Consider the following 18,662-nt stretch of genomic DNA (forward strand, 5'->3'; position numbering starts at 1 on the left):
AAGATCTAAATACTAGATTAAATATTACAAGTCAATAGGTAACTAAATTAGAGATTATTAAATTAAAAATATAAATAACATTGTATATATATTTATGAGTTATTAGACAAATTTTTACTGAATAACTAATTTAAGTACTGATGAGCGGATATTTTATACGCTTTTTGACACCATTTTCATATAGTTTTCATTATGTTTTGTGTAAGTTTTATTATGTTTTCATAGATTTTAGTGATAAATTCATATTTTTGGATTCTACTTTGAGTTTGTGTATTTTATGGTAATTTCAGGTATTTTCTGGCTGAAATTGAGGAGCTTGAGCAAAAGTTTGATTCAGAGACAGAGAAAGGACTGCAGATGATGTCAGGATCTGATCTCCGTGCACTCGAAGGAGTTTTTATTGAGCTACAGAAGTCCAAATAGCGCGCTCTCAATGGATATAGAAAGCTAACATCCAGGGCTTTCCAGAAATATATAATAGTCTATACTTTGCTTTGAAAATGAAGGCCCAAAATTGGCATTCAATGCTAGCCACTTACCCCATACCTGGCGTTGGATGCCCAAATGGGAGTAGCTGGCATCCAACGCCCAAAAGGGAGTCCCAAGCCAGCATTCATCGCCCCTAAGGAGTACTAGCTCGTGGAGATACCCCTATCTCAGCCCAAACACTCACCAAGTGGGCCCCCGAAAAGTGGATTTTTGCACCTCTAAGTCTAGTCTATCATGTAAGACCTAGAACTTTTGAAAAAGGTTTATCATGATATAATTTCAAATTCAATATTTTTGTAGCTTTAATTTCAGAAATTTCTTTATTAAAGATAATTAAAGCAAGTTTTGATTAATTGAATTTGAAATAAATTAAGATTATTATCCAATTTTACAATTACTGAATTATTTTCTATATTTAAATTAAAAAATTGGTAGTTATGAAATAATAAGAATTTTATATGATTTGGACTAAATAATTAATATTTTAAAATATTAGTACTGCTGTTTTGTAAAATAAAGAAATTAATTATATTATTTCTAATTCTTGGATTTGAACATTTTATTGAAAAATTTTTCTATATACAATTAGTGTTGAATTTAATTTGGATTTCAATTACTATATTATCCTCACCGCGGAGTCTGAGTCCTCGTCATCCATGGAGGTCCGAAGAGAGAAGAAAGATCGGCGGAAGGGGTTCCTGTTCTGCGGGCGTGCCTCCGCCGTCGCGGGTCCTCCGTTGCCCTTCCACCACCGCTGATGTCCTCCACCGCCGTTGCTTGCCGTTTGAAGCTGCTGCATCGCCACTGCTGGAGGTCTGCCCCGATCTGGTCTGAGGGAGAGGAAATGCAAACGGAAGAGGAGGCGGAGAGCCATCGCTGCTGTTGCTGAACCACGGGAGTTGCTGCGAGGCTCGGCCACCGGAGAACGCCACTGCTGTCGTCAATGGCCGCTGCCGGTAAGGGTTTTAAGTTTGGCTTCTATTATTTTTGGGTTCCGGAAAGGTTTTTAACGCCGCGTGGTTGTTACAGTCGCCGTCACCAGGGTTTTCGCTCGCGACTGTCACTTAGGGTTATTAGTGGAGCTATTGCCGGGTCGATTCGGAATCGCAGCTGCTTCATTTTGTTATTTCGGTAAGTAATTATGTTTCGAAAAGTCTCGCGTTAGTATTCTGTTGTATTTGATTAATGAATATGAGTTTTGGTAACGTGGGGTCGAGTCCTTGATGAGCGGATATTTTATACGCTTTTTGAGGGTAATTTCATGTAGTTTTTAGTATGTTTTAGTTAGTTTTTAGTATATTTTTATTAGTTTCTAGGAAAAATTCATATTTCTAGACTTTACTATGAGCTTGTGTGTTTTTCTATGATTTCAGGTATTTTCTGGCTGAAATTGAGGGAGCTGAGCAAAAATCTGATTTAGGTTGAAAAAGGACTGCAGATGCTATTGGATTCTGACCTCCCTGCACTCGAAATGGATTTTCTGGAGCTACAGAAGTCCAAATGGCACGCTCTTAATTGCGTTGGAAAGTAAACATCCAGGGCTTTCCAGCAATATATAATAGTCCATACTTTGCTCAAGGATAAACGACGTAAACTGGCGTTCAACGCCAGTTCCATGTTGTATTCTGGCGTTAAACGCCAGAAACAGGTTTCAAGTTGGAGTTAAACTTTAGAAACAGGTTACAACCTGGCGTTTAACTCTGGAAACAGCCTAGGCACGTGTAAAGCTCAAGTCTCAGCCCCAGCACACACCAAGTGGGCCCCAGAAGTGGATTTCTGCACTATCTATCTTAGTTTACTCATTTTCTGTAAACCTAGGTTACTAGTTTAGTATTTAAACAACTTTTAGAGATTTATTTTGTACCTCATGACATTTCAGATCTGAACTTTGTGCTCTTTGACGGCATGCGTCTCTAAACTCCATTGTTGCGGGTGAGGAGCTCTGCTGTGTCCCGATGAATTAATGCAATTATTTCTGTTTTCTATTCAAACACGCTTGTTTCTATCTAAGATGTTCATTCGCACTTCAATATGATGGATATGATGATCCGTGACACTCATCACCATTCTCAACCTATGAACGTGTGCCTGACAACCACCTCCATTCTACCTTCGATTGAATGAGTATCTCTTGGATTCCTTAATCAGAATCTTCGTGGTATACGCTAGAATCCATTGGCAGCATTCTTGAGAATCTGGAAAGTCTAAACCTTGTCTGTGGTATTCCGAGTAGGATTCAGGGATTGAATGACTGTGACGAGTTTCAAACTCACAAGGGTTGGGCGTAGTGACAGACGCAAAAGGTTCAATGGATCCTATTCCAGCATGAGTGAGAACCGACAGATGATTAGCCGTGCGGTGACAGCGCATCTGGACCATTTTCACTGAGAGGACGGATGGTAGCCATTGACAACGGTAATCCACCAACACACAGCTTGCCATAGGAGGAACCTTGCATGCGTGAAGAAGAAGACAGGGGGAAAGCAGAGATTCAGAAGACAAAGCATCTCCAAAACTCCAACATATTCTCCATTACTGCATAACAAGTATTTAATTCATGCTCTTTTATTTTTTGCAATCCAAACTGATAATTATAATTGATATCCTGACTAAGAATTATAAGATAACCATAGATTGCTTCAAGCCAACAATCTCCGTGGGATTCGACCCTTACTCACGTAAGGTATTACTTGGACGACCCAGTGCACTTGCTGGTTAGTGGTACGAGTTGTGAAAAGTGTGATTTACAATTCGTGCACCAAGTTTTTGGCGCCGTTGCCGGGGATTGTTTGAGTTTGGACAACTGACGGTTTATGTTGTTGCTTAGATTAGGAAAATTTTTTCTTTTTTTGGTTTAGAGTCTTCTATCATTGTTTTTGGTTGAATATTTTTTAACTTCTTATTTTCTCTTTTTAAATTTTTCAAAAATTTTTACAAACTAATAATTGAGTTTTCCTGTTTGAGTTTAGTTTCATATTTTAAGTTTGGTGTCAATTTCATGTTTTTATTTTTTTTTAAATTTTCGAATTTATATTCATTATTCTTTCTTAATCTTCAAGTTGTTCTTGTTTATTTTCCTTGTTTGATCTTTAGTTTTTCTTGTTTTGTGATTTTTCTTGTTTTTTTGTGCTTTTTCAAAATATCAGTTTTCAAAAAAAAAAAAAATAAATATTTTATACATTAATACCTTATTAAAACACTTTAAAATTATAACTCAATTGGCTAGAGCGTTGTGTTTATGTTCCTGGTAATTAGGAATTTTCCTTTTAAAATTTTTTCAAAAATAATTTTTCTTTGATTAAATCTGGTGCCAAACTTTTAAGTTTGGTGTTTTCTTGTTATTTTTCTTTAATTTTCGAAAAGCTATTCTTAGTTTTCTAAAAGTTTTAAGTTTGATGTTCCCTTTTATGTTCTTGAAACTTTGAATCTTGTTCTTGTTATTCTTGTGAGTCTTCAAGGTGTTCTTGACTCTTCTTTGTATTTTGATCTTAAAATTTTTAAGTTTGGTGTTTGGTGCGCAGAAATTGTGATTACACTTTGATTATGTAAAATTCATCGCTCTTTCTTTCCCTGGTAATGGCGCCAAAAACATGATGCCAATACCATGGTTCACAACTTCGCACAACTAACCAGCAAGTGCACTGGGTCGTCCAAGTAATACCTTACGTGAGTAAGGGTCGAATCCCACGGAGATTGTTGGTATGAAGCAAGCTATGGTCACCTTGTAAATCTCAGTCATGCGGATATAAAATAGTAATGGGGTTTTCGAAAATAATTAATAAAAGAAGGATAGAAATACTTATGTAAATCATTGGTGAGAATTTCAGACAAGCGAATAGAGATGCTTTCGTTCCTCTGAACCTCTGCTTTCCTGCTATCTTCATCCAATCAGTCTTACTCCTTTCCATGGCTGGCTTTATGTAATGCATCACCATTGTCAATGGCTACTTTCGGTCTTCTCTCAGGAAAATGATCCAAATACCCTGTCACGACACGGCTAATCGTCTGGAGGCATCACCCTTGTCAATGGTTGCATCCTATCCTCTCAGTGAATATGGTCAATGCACCCTGTCACGGCACGGCTATTCATCTGTCGGTTCTCGATCATGCTGGAATAGGATTCACCCTCCTTTTGCGTCTGTCACTAACCCCAACACTCGCGAGTTTGAAGATCGTCACAGTCATTCAATGGCCAGCCCCCAAAACGTGATCACAGGATCAAATTACAATCCAGGATGTCTAATACAATAGTAAAAGGTCCTATTTATAATAAACTAGCTACTAGAGTTTACAGAAGTAAGTAATTGATGCATAAATCCACTTCCGGGGCCCACTTAGTGTGTGCTTGGGCTGAGCTTTGAGTGTTGCACGTGTAGAGGTCCTTCTTGGAGTTGAACGCCACCTTTTGTGCCATTTTGGGCGTTGAACTCCACTTTGCAACTTGTTTCTGGCGCTGGACGCCAGAATTGGGCAGAGAGCTGGCGCTGAACGCCAGTTTGCGTCGTCTAAACTTGGGCAAAGTATGGACTATTATACATTGCTGGAAAGCCCTAGATGTCTACTTTCCAACGCAATTGGAAGCGCGCCATTTCGAGTTCTGTAGCTCCAGAAAATCCACTTTGAGTGCAGGGAGGTCAGAATCCAACAGCATCAGCAGTCCTTCTTCAACCTCTGAATCTGATTTTTGCTCAAGTCCCTCAATTTCAGCCAGAAAATACCTAAAATCACAGAAAAACATACAAACTCATAGTAAAGTCCAGAAATGTGAATTTAACATAAAAAATAATGAAAACATCCCTAAAAGTAACTAGATTCTACTAAAAACATACTAAAAACAATGCCAAAAAGTGTATAAATTATCCGCTCATCAGTGTTCCTTGGTGTTTTCCCTCCAAAAGTTTCGAAAATAAGGAGCATTGGATCTAAAAATTTTAAGTTTTGTGTCTTTTTATTGTTTTTCTCTTTTCTCATTGAATTCAAAAATATCTTTTCCCTTTATTTTAACTGATTTTTCGAAAATTACCTTTAAAAATTCAGATTTTTATTTTAAAAATCAAATCTTTTCAAAATTCAAAATCTTATTCAAAAATCATATTCAAAAATTTTTCAAATCTTTTCAATTAATTAGTCAATTCAACATTCAAATTTCTTTTTATTTTCTTTTTCTTTTAATTTTCGAAATCTATATTTTATTTTCTAATTATTTTACTTTATTTTATTTCATTTTTTCGGTTATTTTTAATTAAATAAAACAAAAAAAATTTATAAAAATATATTTTACTTGCAATTCACATCATCTTCCTTTCTCCGTCATGGATCCAAGTGGAAATGAACAGTCCAGAAGGACTCTGGGGTCATATGCTAACCCCACTACTGCTGCATATGGGAGTAGTATCTGTATACCCTCCATCAAAGCAGGCAGTTTTGAGCTAAATCGTCAGCTCATTGTCATGGTGCAGCAAAACTGCCAATATTCCAGTCTTCTACAAGGAGAACCTACTGAGTTTCTGGCACAATTCTTGCAAATTTTTGACACAGTACGTGACAAGGAGGTAGATAAGGATGTATACAGACTGTTACTATTTCCGTTTGCTGTAAAAGATTAAGCTAAAAGGTGGTTAAATAACCAACCCACAGCAAGCATAAGGAGATGGAAATAGTTATCAGACAAATTCCTGAATCAATATTTCCCTCCAAAAAGGATAACACAGCTAAGGCTGGATATCCAAGGCTTTAAACAAGAGGATGATGAATCCCTTTATAAAGCCTGGGAGAGGTACAGAGGGATGCTAAGGAAATGCCCCTCTGAAATGTTTTCAGAATGGGTGCAATTAGACATCTTCTACTATGGGCTTACAGAAGGAGCTCAGATCTCCCTAGACCACTTAGCTGGTGGATCTATACACATGAGGAAAACTATTGATGAGGCTTAAGAGCTTATTGATATAGTTGCCAGAAACCAGCATCTGTACATAAGTAATGGGTCCTCCATAAAAGAAGAAGCCAAAGCAGTGTCTACTGAACTTGGTCCTCCAGAACAAGTTGCTGAACTCAATCAATAATTGTGCTTTCTAACAAAACAGCTAGCAGAATTCAAGGAAATGCTACAAGACACTAAAAATGCTAATAAAAATATGGAGGCACAATTAAATCAGACAAAACAGCAGTTATCAAAGCAGATAACAGAAGAGTGCCAGGCAGCTCAATTAAGAAGTGGGAAAACATTAAATACCTCGCTTCAGAACAGCAGAAAGCCAAGGAAAGAACAACTGAGAGAGGATGAGCAAAATATCATCCAAAATTCCTCTGAGGACAGTAAGAGCCCCGAGAGGAATGATTCTGGCACTCAAACGCCAGAAAAGGATGGAGAGCTGGCGTTAAACGCCCAAAGGAAGCTCAGTTCTGGCGTTCAAATGCCAGGAACAGGTAAGGAGTTGGCGTCCAACGCCAATCCAGCTTCCACCCCTGGCATTCAAACGCCAGTGAGGGATCAGACACACACAAGTGCTGATAACAACCCCTCTAAAAAGGCTTCCCCAACCACCTCTGTAGGAAATAAACCTGCAGCAACCAAGGTTGAGGAATACAAAGCCAAGATGCCTTATCCTCAAAAACTCCGCCAAGAGAAGCAGGATAAGCAATTTGCTCGCTTTGCAGACTATCTCAGGACTCTTAAAATAAAGATTCCGTTTGCAGAGGTACTTGAGCAAATACCTTCTTATGCCAAGTTCCTGAAAGAGATCTTGAGTCATAAGAAGGATTGGAGAGAAACTGAAAGAGTTCTCCTCACTGAAGAATGCAGTGCAGTCATTCTGAAAAACTTTCCAGAAAAGCTTAAAGATCCCGGGAGCTTCATGATACCATGTACATTAGAGGGTAATTGCACCAAGACAGCTCTATGTGATCTTGGGGCAAGTATCAATCTAATACCTGCATCCACTATCAGAAAGCTTGGTTTAACTGAAGAAGTCAAACCAATCCGGATATGTCTCCAACTTGCTGATGGCTCCATTAAATACCCATCAGGCGTGATTGAAGACATGATTGTCAGGGTTGGGCCATTCGCCTTTCCCACTGACTTTATAGTGCTAGAAATGGAGGAGCACAAGAGTGCTACTCTCATTCTAGGAAGACCCTTCCTAGCAACTGGATGAACTCTTATTGATGTCCAAAAGGGGGAAGTAACCCTGAGAGTCAATGAGGATGATTTTAAGTTGAATGCTGTCAAAGCCATGCAGCATCCAGACACACCAAAAGACTGCATAAAAATTGATCTTATTGACTCTTTAGTAGAGGAGATCAACATGACTGCGAGTCTCGAATCAGAGCTGGAAGACATCTTTAAAGATGTTCATCCTGATCTGGGGGATTCAGAGGAATTGAAAGAGCCTATGGAAATTCCTCAGGAAGAGGAAAAACCTCCTAAACCCGAGCTCAAACTATTACCACCATCCCTAAAATATGCATTTCTGAGAGAAGGTGACACTTTTCCAGTGATCATAAGCTCTGCTTTGAATTCACAGGAAGAGGAAGCACTACTTCAAGTGCTAAGGACACACAAGACAGCTATTGGGTGGTCCATAAGTGACCTTAAGGGCATAAGCCCAGCTAGATGCATGCACAAGATCCTATTGGAGGATGATGCTAAGCCAGTGGTTCAACCACAGAGGTGACATGCCATTTGTGTTTGACACAGAGTGTCTGTAGGTGTTTGAAACTCTGAAAACTAAGCTGGTCACAGCACCATTTATTTCTGCACCAGACTGGACATTACCATTCGAATTGATGTGTGATGCCAGTGATCATGCCATTGGTGCAGTATTGGGGCAGAGGCATGACAAGCTTCTGCATGTCATTTATTATGCTAGCCGTGTTTTAAATGATGTCCAAAAAAATTACACAACCACAGAAAAAGAATTGCTTGCAGTGGTTTATGCCATTGACAAGTTTAGATCATACTTAGTAGGATCAAAAGTGATTGTGTACACTGACCATGCTGCTCTTAAATATCTACTTACAAAGCAGGATTCAAAATCCAGGCTCATAAGATGGGTGTTGCTTCTGCAAGAGTTTGATATAGAAATAAGAGACAGAAAGGGGACAGAAAACCAAGTGGCTGATCACCTGTCCCGAATAGAACCAGTAGAAGGGGCGTTCTTCCCCCCTATTGAGATCTCTGAAACCTTTTCGGATGAGCATTTATTTGCCATTCAGAAAACACCATGGTTTGCAGACATAGCAAACTATAAAGCTGCAAGGTTCATACCCAAGGAGTACAGCAGGCAACAAAAGAAAAAATTAATTACTAATGCAAAGTACTACTTGTGAGATGAACCTTATCTCTTTAAGAGATGTGCAGACGGAATAATCCGTAGGTGTGTGCCTAGAGAAGAAGCACAGAAGATCTTATGGCATTGCCATGGGTCACAATATGGAGGTCATTTCGGAAGTGAGCGAACAGCCACCAAGGTCCTCCAATGTGGTTTTTACTGGCCTACTCTTTATAAAGATTCCCGAGAGTTTGTACGTAACTGTGACAGTTGCCAGCGAGCTGGTAATCTGCCTCATGGTTATGCCATGCCTCAACAAGGGATCTTGGAGATTGAGTTGTTTGATGTATGGGGCATTGACTTCGTGGGGCCTTTCCCACCATCATACTCAAACACTTATATTCTGGTTGCAGTCGACTATGTATCTAAATGGGTAGAGGCCATTGCCACACCCACTAATGATACTAAGACAGTGCTGAAGTTCCTCCAAAAATATATCTTTAGCAGGTTTGGTGTCCCTAGAGTACTAATCAGTGATGGGGCACTCACTTCTGCAACAAACAGCTTTACTCTGCCATGGTCCGGTATGGAATTAGCCACAAAGTGGCAACTCCATATCATCCACAGACAAATGGACAAGCTGAAGTCTCTAACAGAGAACTGAAAAGAATCCTGGAATAGACTATAAGTACCCGTAGAAAGGATTGGGCAAGAAGCTTGGATGATGCTCTGTGGGCCTACAGAACAGCATTTAAGACTCCTATAGGGACCTCTCCATACCAGCTTGTGTATGGTAAGGCCTGTCATCTGCCTGTGGAACTGGAATACAAAGCCTACTGGGCAACCAGATTCCTAAATTTTGATGCCAAATTAGCTGAAGAAAAAAGATTACTCCAGCTGAATGAGCTAGAGGAATTCAGACTCACTGCTTTCGAAAATGCCAAACTCTACAAGGAGAAAGCAAAAAGATGGCATGACAGAAAGCTGTCATCTAGAGTCTTTGAACCAGGACAGAAGGTTCTGCTGTTTAACTCTAGGCTCAGGCTATTCCCCGGGAAACTGAAATCCCGGTGGAGGGGACCATATGTGATTACAAGTGTGTCACCATATGGCTATGTGGAGCTTCAAGACATTGATTCTAATAAGAAGTTCATTGTTAATAGACAGAGAATCAAACATTATCTTGAAGGCAATGTTGAGCAAGAATGCTCAAGGCTGAGGCTAGATTAAAAAGCTCAGCAAGGTCTAGCGAAAGACAATAAAGAAGCGCTTGCTGGGAGGCAACCCAGCCATTAGCAAAACTCTTTCTGTTATTTTATTTTTTTCTATTCTTCATTTTATTTGTTTTTAAAGCATATAAGTTCAATATTAACAAGGTAAAGAATCAATTGCATAAGTTCACAGGGCTACAGAAGGATTCAGAGCACAAAAGTTACAAATCCTAATTTTTCAAATCCTTTTTCAAAAGATATCAAATGTATCTTAATTCATAAACCCTTTTTTTATCCTCTTCAAATTATTTTCAAATCCTTTTTAAAACAAATCTATCTCTTTTCCTTCCACAATCTTTTCAACTCATCAATATCTTTTCTAAATCTTCACAACGTCTTTCTCAAAACAAAGTTATCTTTTTCAAATATCTTCCATATTATTCATATCTTTTAAATTTTAAAGTGCATCCTTTTCCTATCATACTTATTTTTTACAAATCATATCTTTTATCATATCTTCTTCAAAATTTTCGAAAACCCACCCCCTTCCCTTTAAATCCTAGTTCAGCCTCCCCCCCACCTCCACAATTCGGACTTGGCTCTCCTCATATCCCTCTCCTTTCTTTTCTTTTGCTTGAGGACAAGCAAACCTCTAAGTTTGGTGTGTTTATCCATGATCACTAAGCCAATACCCACTAATATCATGGCTCCTAAGGGAAAACAAACCAACTCAAGAGGCAAGAAAGAGAATATTCCAAAATCACTTTGGAATCAAGGGAAGTTCTTAACCAAAGAACATTCAGACCATTACTACAAAATAATGGGTCTAAGGTCAGTAATCCCGGAAGTTAAATTCGATCTGAAAGAAGACGAATATCCGGAGATCCAAGAGCAAATTCGAAACAGGAGCTGGGAAGTCCTAGCTAATCCTGAAACAAAGGTGGGAAGAAACATGGTTCAAGAATTCTACGCAAATCTGTGGCAGACGGACAGGCAGAGAATAGCGGGAACCGCATTCTATGACTATAGAACTCTGGTCAGAGGGAAGATTGTTCACACCCACCCTGATAAAATAAGGGAGATCTTCAAGCTTCCTCAACTGCAAGATGACCCAGACTCCTTTAATAGGAGAATGATGAGATCAAACCTGAACTTAGACAAAATTCTAGAGGACATATGTCTCCCTGGAGCTAAATGGACAACCAACACAAAGGGTGCCCCGAACCAACTCAAAAGAGGAGATCTCAAACCAGTCGCCAGAGGCTGGCTGGACTTCATTGGGCGCTCTATACTTCCCACTAGCAACCGCTCTGAAGTCACCATCAGAAGAGCAGTAATGATTCATTGCATTATGCTGGAAAAAGAAGTGGAAGTTCATCAGCTGATTGCTTGTGAGCTTTACAAAATTGCAAACAAGAACTCCAAAGATGCCAGATTGGCTTATCCAAGCTTGGTCTCTCTGTTATGTAAAGATGCTGGGATAAAAATGGGAGTAGATGAGTACATCCCAGTTGAGCTACCAATCACCAAAAAGTCTATGGAAGGACAACAAGTGCAGGACGAACCCATCAAGAGGAGAGCACAGGAGTTCCTCCCAGAAATCCCTCAAATTGAATACTGGGAGCGCCTAGGAGCATCTGTCACCAAGTTGCAAGAAGCTGTGGATCAACTGAAGGAAGAACAGCAAAATCAAAACAGCATGCTCTGCAAACTGCTTAGAGAACAAGAAGAGCAAGGGCGTGAACTGAAGGAACTGAAGCGCCAGAAGCTATCTCTTGAAGGGCCAAGCACTCCACAGACTAAAGAGGCATCCACCTCCCAAATTCAAGGTTGTTGAGTTCTAATCTTAGCCTTAACTCTGTGATAATTGTTCTTATTAGAAATTTACCTTAGAAGTTATATATGAGTAGTAGTAATTAGTATCTCTATTTTGATTTTATCTCCAATTAAGCTATAATTTATTTTTCTCATCATCATCAAACATGAATAAAATAGCATATTTTTAGAATAAGGAGGCAATATTTTTTTTGAGTTCTTAATAGGGAAAATTCTAATTATCTATATGTAGTGGCAATGCTTTTTGTCTTTTGAATGAATGCCTGAACAGTGCATGTTTTTTATATTGAATTTTATGAATGTTAAAATTGTTGGCTCCTGAAAGAATGATGAACAAGAGAAATGTTATTGATGATCTGAAAAATCATGAAATTGATTCTTGAAGCAAGAAAAAGAAGAAGGAGTAGTAGAAAAAGCCAGTAGCCCTTAAAACCAAAAGGCAAGGGTAAAAAGGATCCAAGGCTTTGAGCATTAATGGATAGGAGGGTCTAAAAGGAATAAAATCCTTCCCTAAGCGGCTAAACTAAGCTGTCCCTAACCATGTGCTTGTGGCGTGAAGGTGTCAAGTGAAAACTTGAGACTGAGCGGTTGAAGTCGAGGTCCAAAGCAAAAACAGAGTGTGCTTAAGAACTCTGGACACCTCTAATTGGGGGCTTTAGCAAAGCTAAGTCACAATCTAAAAAGGTTCACCCAGTTATGTGTCTGTGGCATTTATGTATCCGGTGGTAATACTGGAAAACAAAGTGCTTAGGGCCACAGCCAAGACTCATAAAATAGCTGTGTTCAAGAATCAACATACTAAACTAGGAGAATCAATAATACTATCTGAATTCTGAGTTCCTATGGATGCCAATCATTCTGAATTTCAAAGGATAAAGTGAAATGCCAAAACTGTTCGGAAGCAAAATGCTACTAGTCCCACTCATTTGATTAGAATCTGAGCTTCACTTAAAACTCTGAGATATTATTGCTTCTTGATTTCTTTTCATCCTATTTTATTTGTCTAGTTGCTTGGGGACAAGCAACAGTTTAAGTTTGGTGTTGTGATGAGCGGATATTTTATACGCTTTTTGAGGGTAATTTCATGTAGTTTTTAGTATGTTTTAGTTAGTTTTTAGTATATTTTTATTAGTTTCTAGGAAAAATTCATATTTCTGGACTTTACTATGAGCTTGTGTATTTTTCTGTGATTTCAGATATTTTCTGGCTAAAATTGAGGGAGCTAAGCAAAAATCTGATTTAGGCTGAAAAAGGACTGCAGATGCTGTTGGATTCTGACCTCCCTGCACTCGAAATGAATTTTCTGGAGCTACAAGAATCCAAATGGCGCGCTCTCAATTGTGTTGGAAAGTAGACATCCAGGGCTTTCCAGCAATATATAATAGTCCAAACTTTTCTCAAGGATAAACGACATAAACTGGTGTTCAATGCCAGTTCCATGTTGCATTCTGGCGTTAAACGCCAGAAACAGGTTACAAGTTGGAGTTAAACGCCAGAAACAGGTTACAACCTGGCGTTTAACTCTGAAAATAGCCTAGGCACATGTAAAGCTCAAGTCTCAGCCCCATCACACACCAAGTGGGTCCCAGAAGTGGATTTCTGCACTATCTATCTTAGTTTACTCATTTTCTGTAAACCTAGGTTACTAGTTTAGTATTTAAACAACTTTTAGAGATTTATTTTGTACCTCATGACATTTCAGATCTGAACTTTGTACTCTTTGACGGCATAAGTCTCTAAACTCCATTGTTGGGGGTGAGGAGCTCTGCTGTGTCCCGATGAATTAATGCAATTATTTCTGTTTTCTATTCAAACACGCTTGTTTCTATCTAAGATGTTCATTCGCACTTCAATATGATGGATGTGATGATCCATGACACTCATCACCATTCTCAACCTATGAACGTGTGCTTGACAACCACCTCCGTTCTACCTTCGATTGAATGAGTATCTCTTGGATTCCTTAATCAGAATCTTCGTGGTATACGCTAGAATTCATTGGCAGCATTCTTGAGAATCTGGAAAGTCTAAACCTTGTCTGTGGTATTCCGAGTAGGATTCAGGGATTGAATGACTGTGACGAGCTTCAAACTCACAAGGGTTGGGCGTAGTGACAGACGCAAAAGGATCAATGGATCCTATTCCAGCATGAGTGAGAACCGACAGATGATTAGCCATGCGGTGACAGCGCACCTGGACCATTTTCACTGAGAGGACGGATGGTAGCCATTGACAACGGTAATCCACCAACACACAACTTGCCATAGGAGGAACCTTGCGTGCGTGAAGAAGAAGACAGGGGAAAAGCAGAGATTTAGAAGACAAAGCATCTCCAAAACTCCAACATATTCTCCATTACTGCATAACAAGTATTTAATTCATGCTCTTTTATTTTTCGCAATCCAAACTGATAATTATAATTGATATCCTGACTAAGAATTACAAGATAACCATAGATTGCTTCAAGCCAACAATCTCCGTGGGATTCGACCCTTACTCACGTAAGGTATTACTTGGACGACCCAGTGCACTTGCTGGTTAGTGGTACGAGTTGTGAAAAGTGTGATTTACAATTCGTGCACCAGTCCTGATTTTTATATGTTGCGATTAGAGTTGTTGTGGTTGTTAAGAAAGCAAGTGGAGCGGAGGTTTTGGTTGCAGTCGATTCAGGTCGAGACGAAAGAAGTCAGTTAACGAGTTTGGGTTGTGGTTTCAATGTGTCGAGGTAGGGGTTTTTCTAAAAAGTTATTTTATATCTGGAATTGTTATAAATGGATACTGGTGTGAGAATTATATACTTTAGTGATTGTACTAGTCTTATGTATTGTTTGGCTACTTTGGATGAATATGATTATATGTTTGTTTAGATTATTGGTTGGTTTTGATAAATGAATTGTTGCTAAACTATTTCTTTAAAGTTTTGGAAATGAGTTTAATCGGTTGATAATAATTTGATTTTGAAACAGTTTTCTTGAGATATGAAAATGAGGTGACTGTTGGATTTAGCTTGCTTTTGAACTGATTTTGGATTTTGGACCGTTGAAAAGAATTGTGGAATGGTTTAGTTGGGACCCGAACCGGGTGGCAAAGTCCAAGTTTTAGGGGAGGTGCTGCCGAAATTTCTATAAAAATCCTAGACTTTGTTTGAAAAGTTATTTAGAAAGGTTTGGATTTGAGAAATTGTATTATTTGATTTATTAAGAAAATATTTATGTTTTTGAGATTAATTTATTTAAGTAAACTATATGTCTTGAGTTCGATTTTTTGAGAAATGAATTATTTTACCATTTGAATCACTGAAGGAAAGTATTATGTTCTAATATTAGTTTTAATATAAAAAGGACTTTTGCTTTTTGTTAGACTTAAGGGTTTCATTCAGAGGAGCTTTTAGTGATTTTAAAGGAAATTGGACTTTGACTGAATAATTGCGTTTGTGACATTTTGGAAGAAGTCAGAGAATTGGTTTTAAGGAAGAACCTGAAAGTGGTTTTAATTCAAATGAATCGATTCCGTTTCGAGTGAATTAACTTTGGATTGGGTTGGGACTTGTGACTTTATATGATCCGGTTTTATAATAAATTCTGTTTTTATTTGCTTAAACCAAGGATCTATGATTTTAAGAATTTCAATAAATTTTTAAGAAATCGAGATAGGTTGTCCTTCTCTAAAGTCTTGAGACTCGGCTGAGAAACTTTATTATCGAATCCTACATTGGGATGAATGATTTTGAATCCTTCAAAGAAGATTTTAATTTGGCCTGGTTTTGGAATTTTGGAAATATGATGTTGAGGGTGACTTTGTTTTAGAAAAGAGAAAGTTACATTTGAGGAAAAGTGGCTATAAGCCTGAAAAGATTTGTGAAATGGGGATTTTAAAGCCAAGGCTAGAAAGAATTGATTTTCGATTTCAAAGTAAATTGAATTGAGAAAAAAGTGATTTATGGCTTGAATGATGATTTTATGAGTTTGATCATGTTGGATGGCAGAAGTACTTTTATGTTATGAGCCGGAATGGCTGTATATAATAATGAATTATGGCTGATTGTGAAATATGTTATGAGCGAGAATGGTTGTATATGATAATGAATTATGGCTGATTGTGGAATATGTTATGAGCCGGATGGATGAGTATGAATATGAATGATTTTGAGCTGATAAAGTAATTGTTGCACTTCCAATTATCTGAGATACGAGTTTTCCTGGGTAAAAGCAGTGGCTTGCCACCACGTGCTCCAGGTTGAGACTCGATACTCTGCAGACCCTATATCGTAAGTGTAGCCGAACACTGTGAAAGTTCCGAATGAGCTTGCCCCCGTGAATATACACCAGTGAATTTGTTGGATGTGAATTATGATTATGATTGTGAATAACTCAAGTTGGGGATGCACAACAGAGGGACAGTCCAATGGTTAGCTACCAGGACTTGTCGGGTTGGCTTTATAACCGACAGATGATATCATCAGCCACTAGGACAGGCATTCATCATATGCATCTATGTGACATTGTTTGGGTGCATATTGTACTTGGTTTGCCTTTGTGATTACTTGTGATTATCTACTAATTGTTCTACTTGCAGTAACTATTTGTTTGTGCTTGAACTTTTCTATTTGTGTTTGTGACTGAGACTCTATTGGACTGTGGTGATTGGTTGTTGTTTGGGTTGTTTGGACCTAGAGCCGTGGTTGATCATGAGGTGGGCTGAAGGCCATGTCTGGTTAATGTTTCTGGTTTGGAAAAGTATGAAAAACTAATTTGGTTTAGCATGGTTAAACCTTTTGAATGGCTTTTGAACTTTTAAGAAATGAACAGTTTCCTCTTTCAGAAAAGATTTCAGATAATTTGTATAGTAAACCTTTGCTTTTGAAAAGATGCATAAGGCAGTTATTAATCACTGTAACGATTTTATCTCGTGTATCCTATTATAGTAATTCTGCAACCCTATAGTGAGTGATGATCGGATTTTTGACGGTTTAGAATTTCATAAATGAAATCTTGTCGAAGTATAGTTTCTAAACCAACAATAATCCTTCCATGCAAAAATTTTGTTTGTCACAAGTACAAACCCCTAGTAAATCTAATAACCGAAGTATTTAAATCTCGGGTCGTTTCTCAAAGGAATTGCAGGGTAGTGTTCTTGTTATTGGCCATGGACATGTATATTTTGAGGTTTTGAATAGGAAACAAGAAAAGTAAAGTGCAAAAGAATTCAAATGATGAAAAGGTCTTGGCAAGGTTTGGTGGTCAAGGCTCTCTATCCTTATCACTAACCACAATATGATAATTGCAAGGATCAATCCCATTAAGTCATCCTCTAACAAGTAGAAGAAATTCAAATGAGCTATATCAATCCAAGTCCATAGGTCATAACTATTCACTAATTGAATTAATGAGAGCTAGAGTCAATGGCTATCAACTATCAATCACTTGGACATTAGCAACTCAAGAATTCCTAAGTTACCTTCCCAAGCCAAGAACATAAAATTCTACTCTAACATCATCTCAAGCATTTTGACAAACACTTGGAAGGTATAAAAGGAAAGCATAGTAAATTGACAACAAGAATGAAATCTAACAACAATTATTACAAAGAATTAACAGCAACAATCAAAAGGAACATTATTGACATGAATTACCTCGAATTGAATTGAAAGAGAATAGAAGAGACAAGAGTAGATCTACAACAAAGTATAGAAACAAAGTAGAAGAAATTACAACAAAAGAATAGAAGAATGATGATTGCAACAACAAAGAATTGAGAGGTAGAAGTAGATGAAAGCATGAATTAAGACCTAGATCTAAGATTATTGACCTAAACCTAATCCTAATCTATGTAAATGATGGAATCCCTCCTTAATCCCTTCAATCCTTGGTCCTTTTAAGCATTTGGCGCCAAAGTTGGTTTGGATTGGGCCCCACAGCTCCTGAGAATTCGTTGGGCACGTTTTCACTTAAAAATCACGTGCCAGCATCGACGCGTACGCGTACAGCACGCGCACGCATCCTTTGAAGTTTTGCGATCCATGCGTGCGCGTACATTGCACGTGCGCATGGGTGATGCATCTCAAATCTTTGGCTTTTCCATTTGTTCTCCACTTTGCATGCTTTCCTCTTCACTCCTTTGAGCCATTCCTAGCATTTTCTACCTGAAATCACTTAACAAACAAATCAAGGCATCTAGTGGAATTAAAGGTGAATCAAAATCATCAAATTAGAGGTCTAAAAGCATGTTTTCATATTTAAACACAATTTAAGGGAGAATCACAAAAACATGCTATTTTAGTGAATAAATATGAGAAAAGGTTAATAAAATGCTCTAAATTCAACACAAGATAAACCCTGAAAACGGGGTTTATCAGTGATAACCCTTTCAAGGATGATGTTCTCACTCCCCTACAGATCTTCTCTTTTCAGGTTGCAGACGACGATGTTCAGAAGATATTATTTATTTTCTGTCAGACGATATTCTTGTATTATTTTAGTATTTATGTTTCCCTCGCCTTTAGCTTTGCAAGTTTTGTAAGAGGGATAGGATTTTGACATGAGATGTTTGTAGATTAATATGTATTTTAAATTCGGTTCAAGTTTTAAACAGGCTCATATTTTAGTATTAAATATTATAAGAGTCGTCATAATACCCGAGCCATCAGAGTGGCGCAGCCGGAAGCATGACATTTCGATAGTTAGGGTGTTACATATCATATTTCTGTAATCCTTAGTTATGAAATTAGTATGTAAAGGAGAAGATCACCCTTGTTTAGGATCTTCTACCACATCTTTGCCCATTTGAACCTTTCATTACTATTTTCTGTACAGTATGAGTTACTAACCTCCTAAGGTTAAGGTTAGAAGCTCTACTG

The 18,662-nt window shown here is 38.1% G+C and overlaps 1 long non-coding RNA gene across 2 annotated transcripts; it reads left to right on the top strand.

Annotated features, from left to right (window-relative positions):
* LOC110265496 lies at positions 1,159–18,314 on the top strand. 2 transcript variants are annotated; one of them, XR_002351642.1, is made up of 3 exons: positions 1,159–1,445; positions 1,519–1,620; positions 18,202–18,314. It is a non-coding gene; the product is annotated as an uncharacterized LOC110265496 (long non-coding RNA). The 2 variants fall into 2 exon arrangements; XR_002351641.1 differs by lacking the exon at positions 18,202–18,314 and adding an exon at positions 14,392–14,440 and having other exon boundaries at positions 1,165–1,445; positions 1,519–1,705.

This window comes from Arachis ipaensis, chromosome B08, assembly GCF_000816755.2.
Source record: "Arachis ipaensis cultivar K30076 chromosome B08, Araip1.1, whole genome shotgun sequence".
In the NCBI taxonomy this organism is placed as follows: domain Eukaryota; kingdom Viridiplantae; phylum Streptophyta; class Magnoliopsida; order Fabales; family Fabaceae; genus Arachis; species Arachis ipaensis.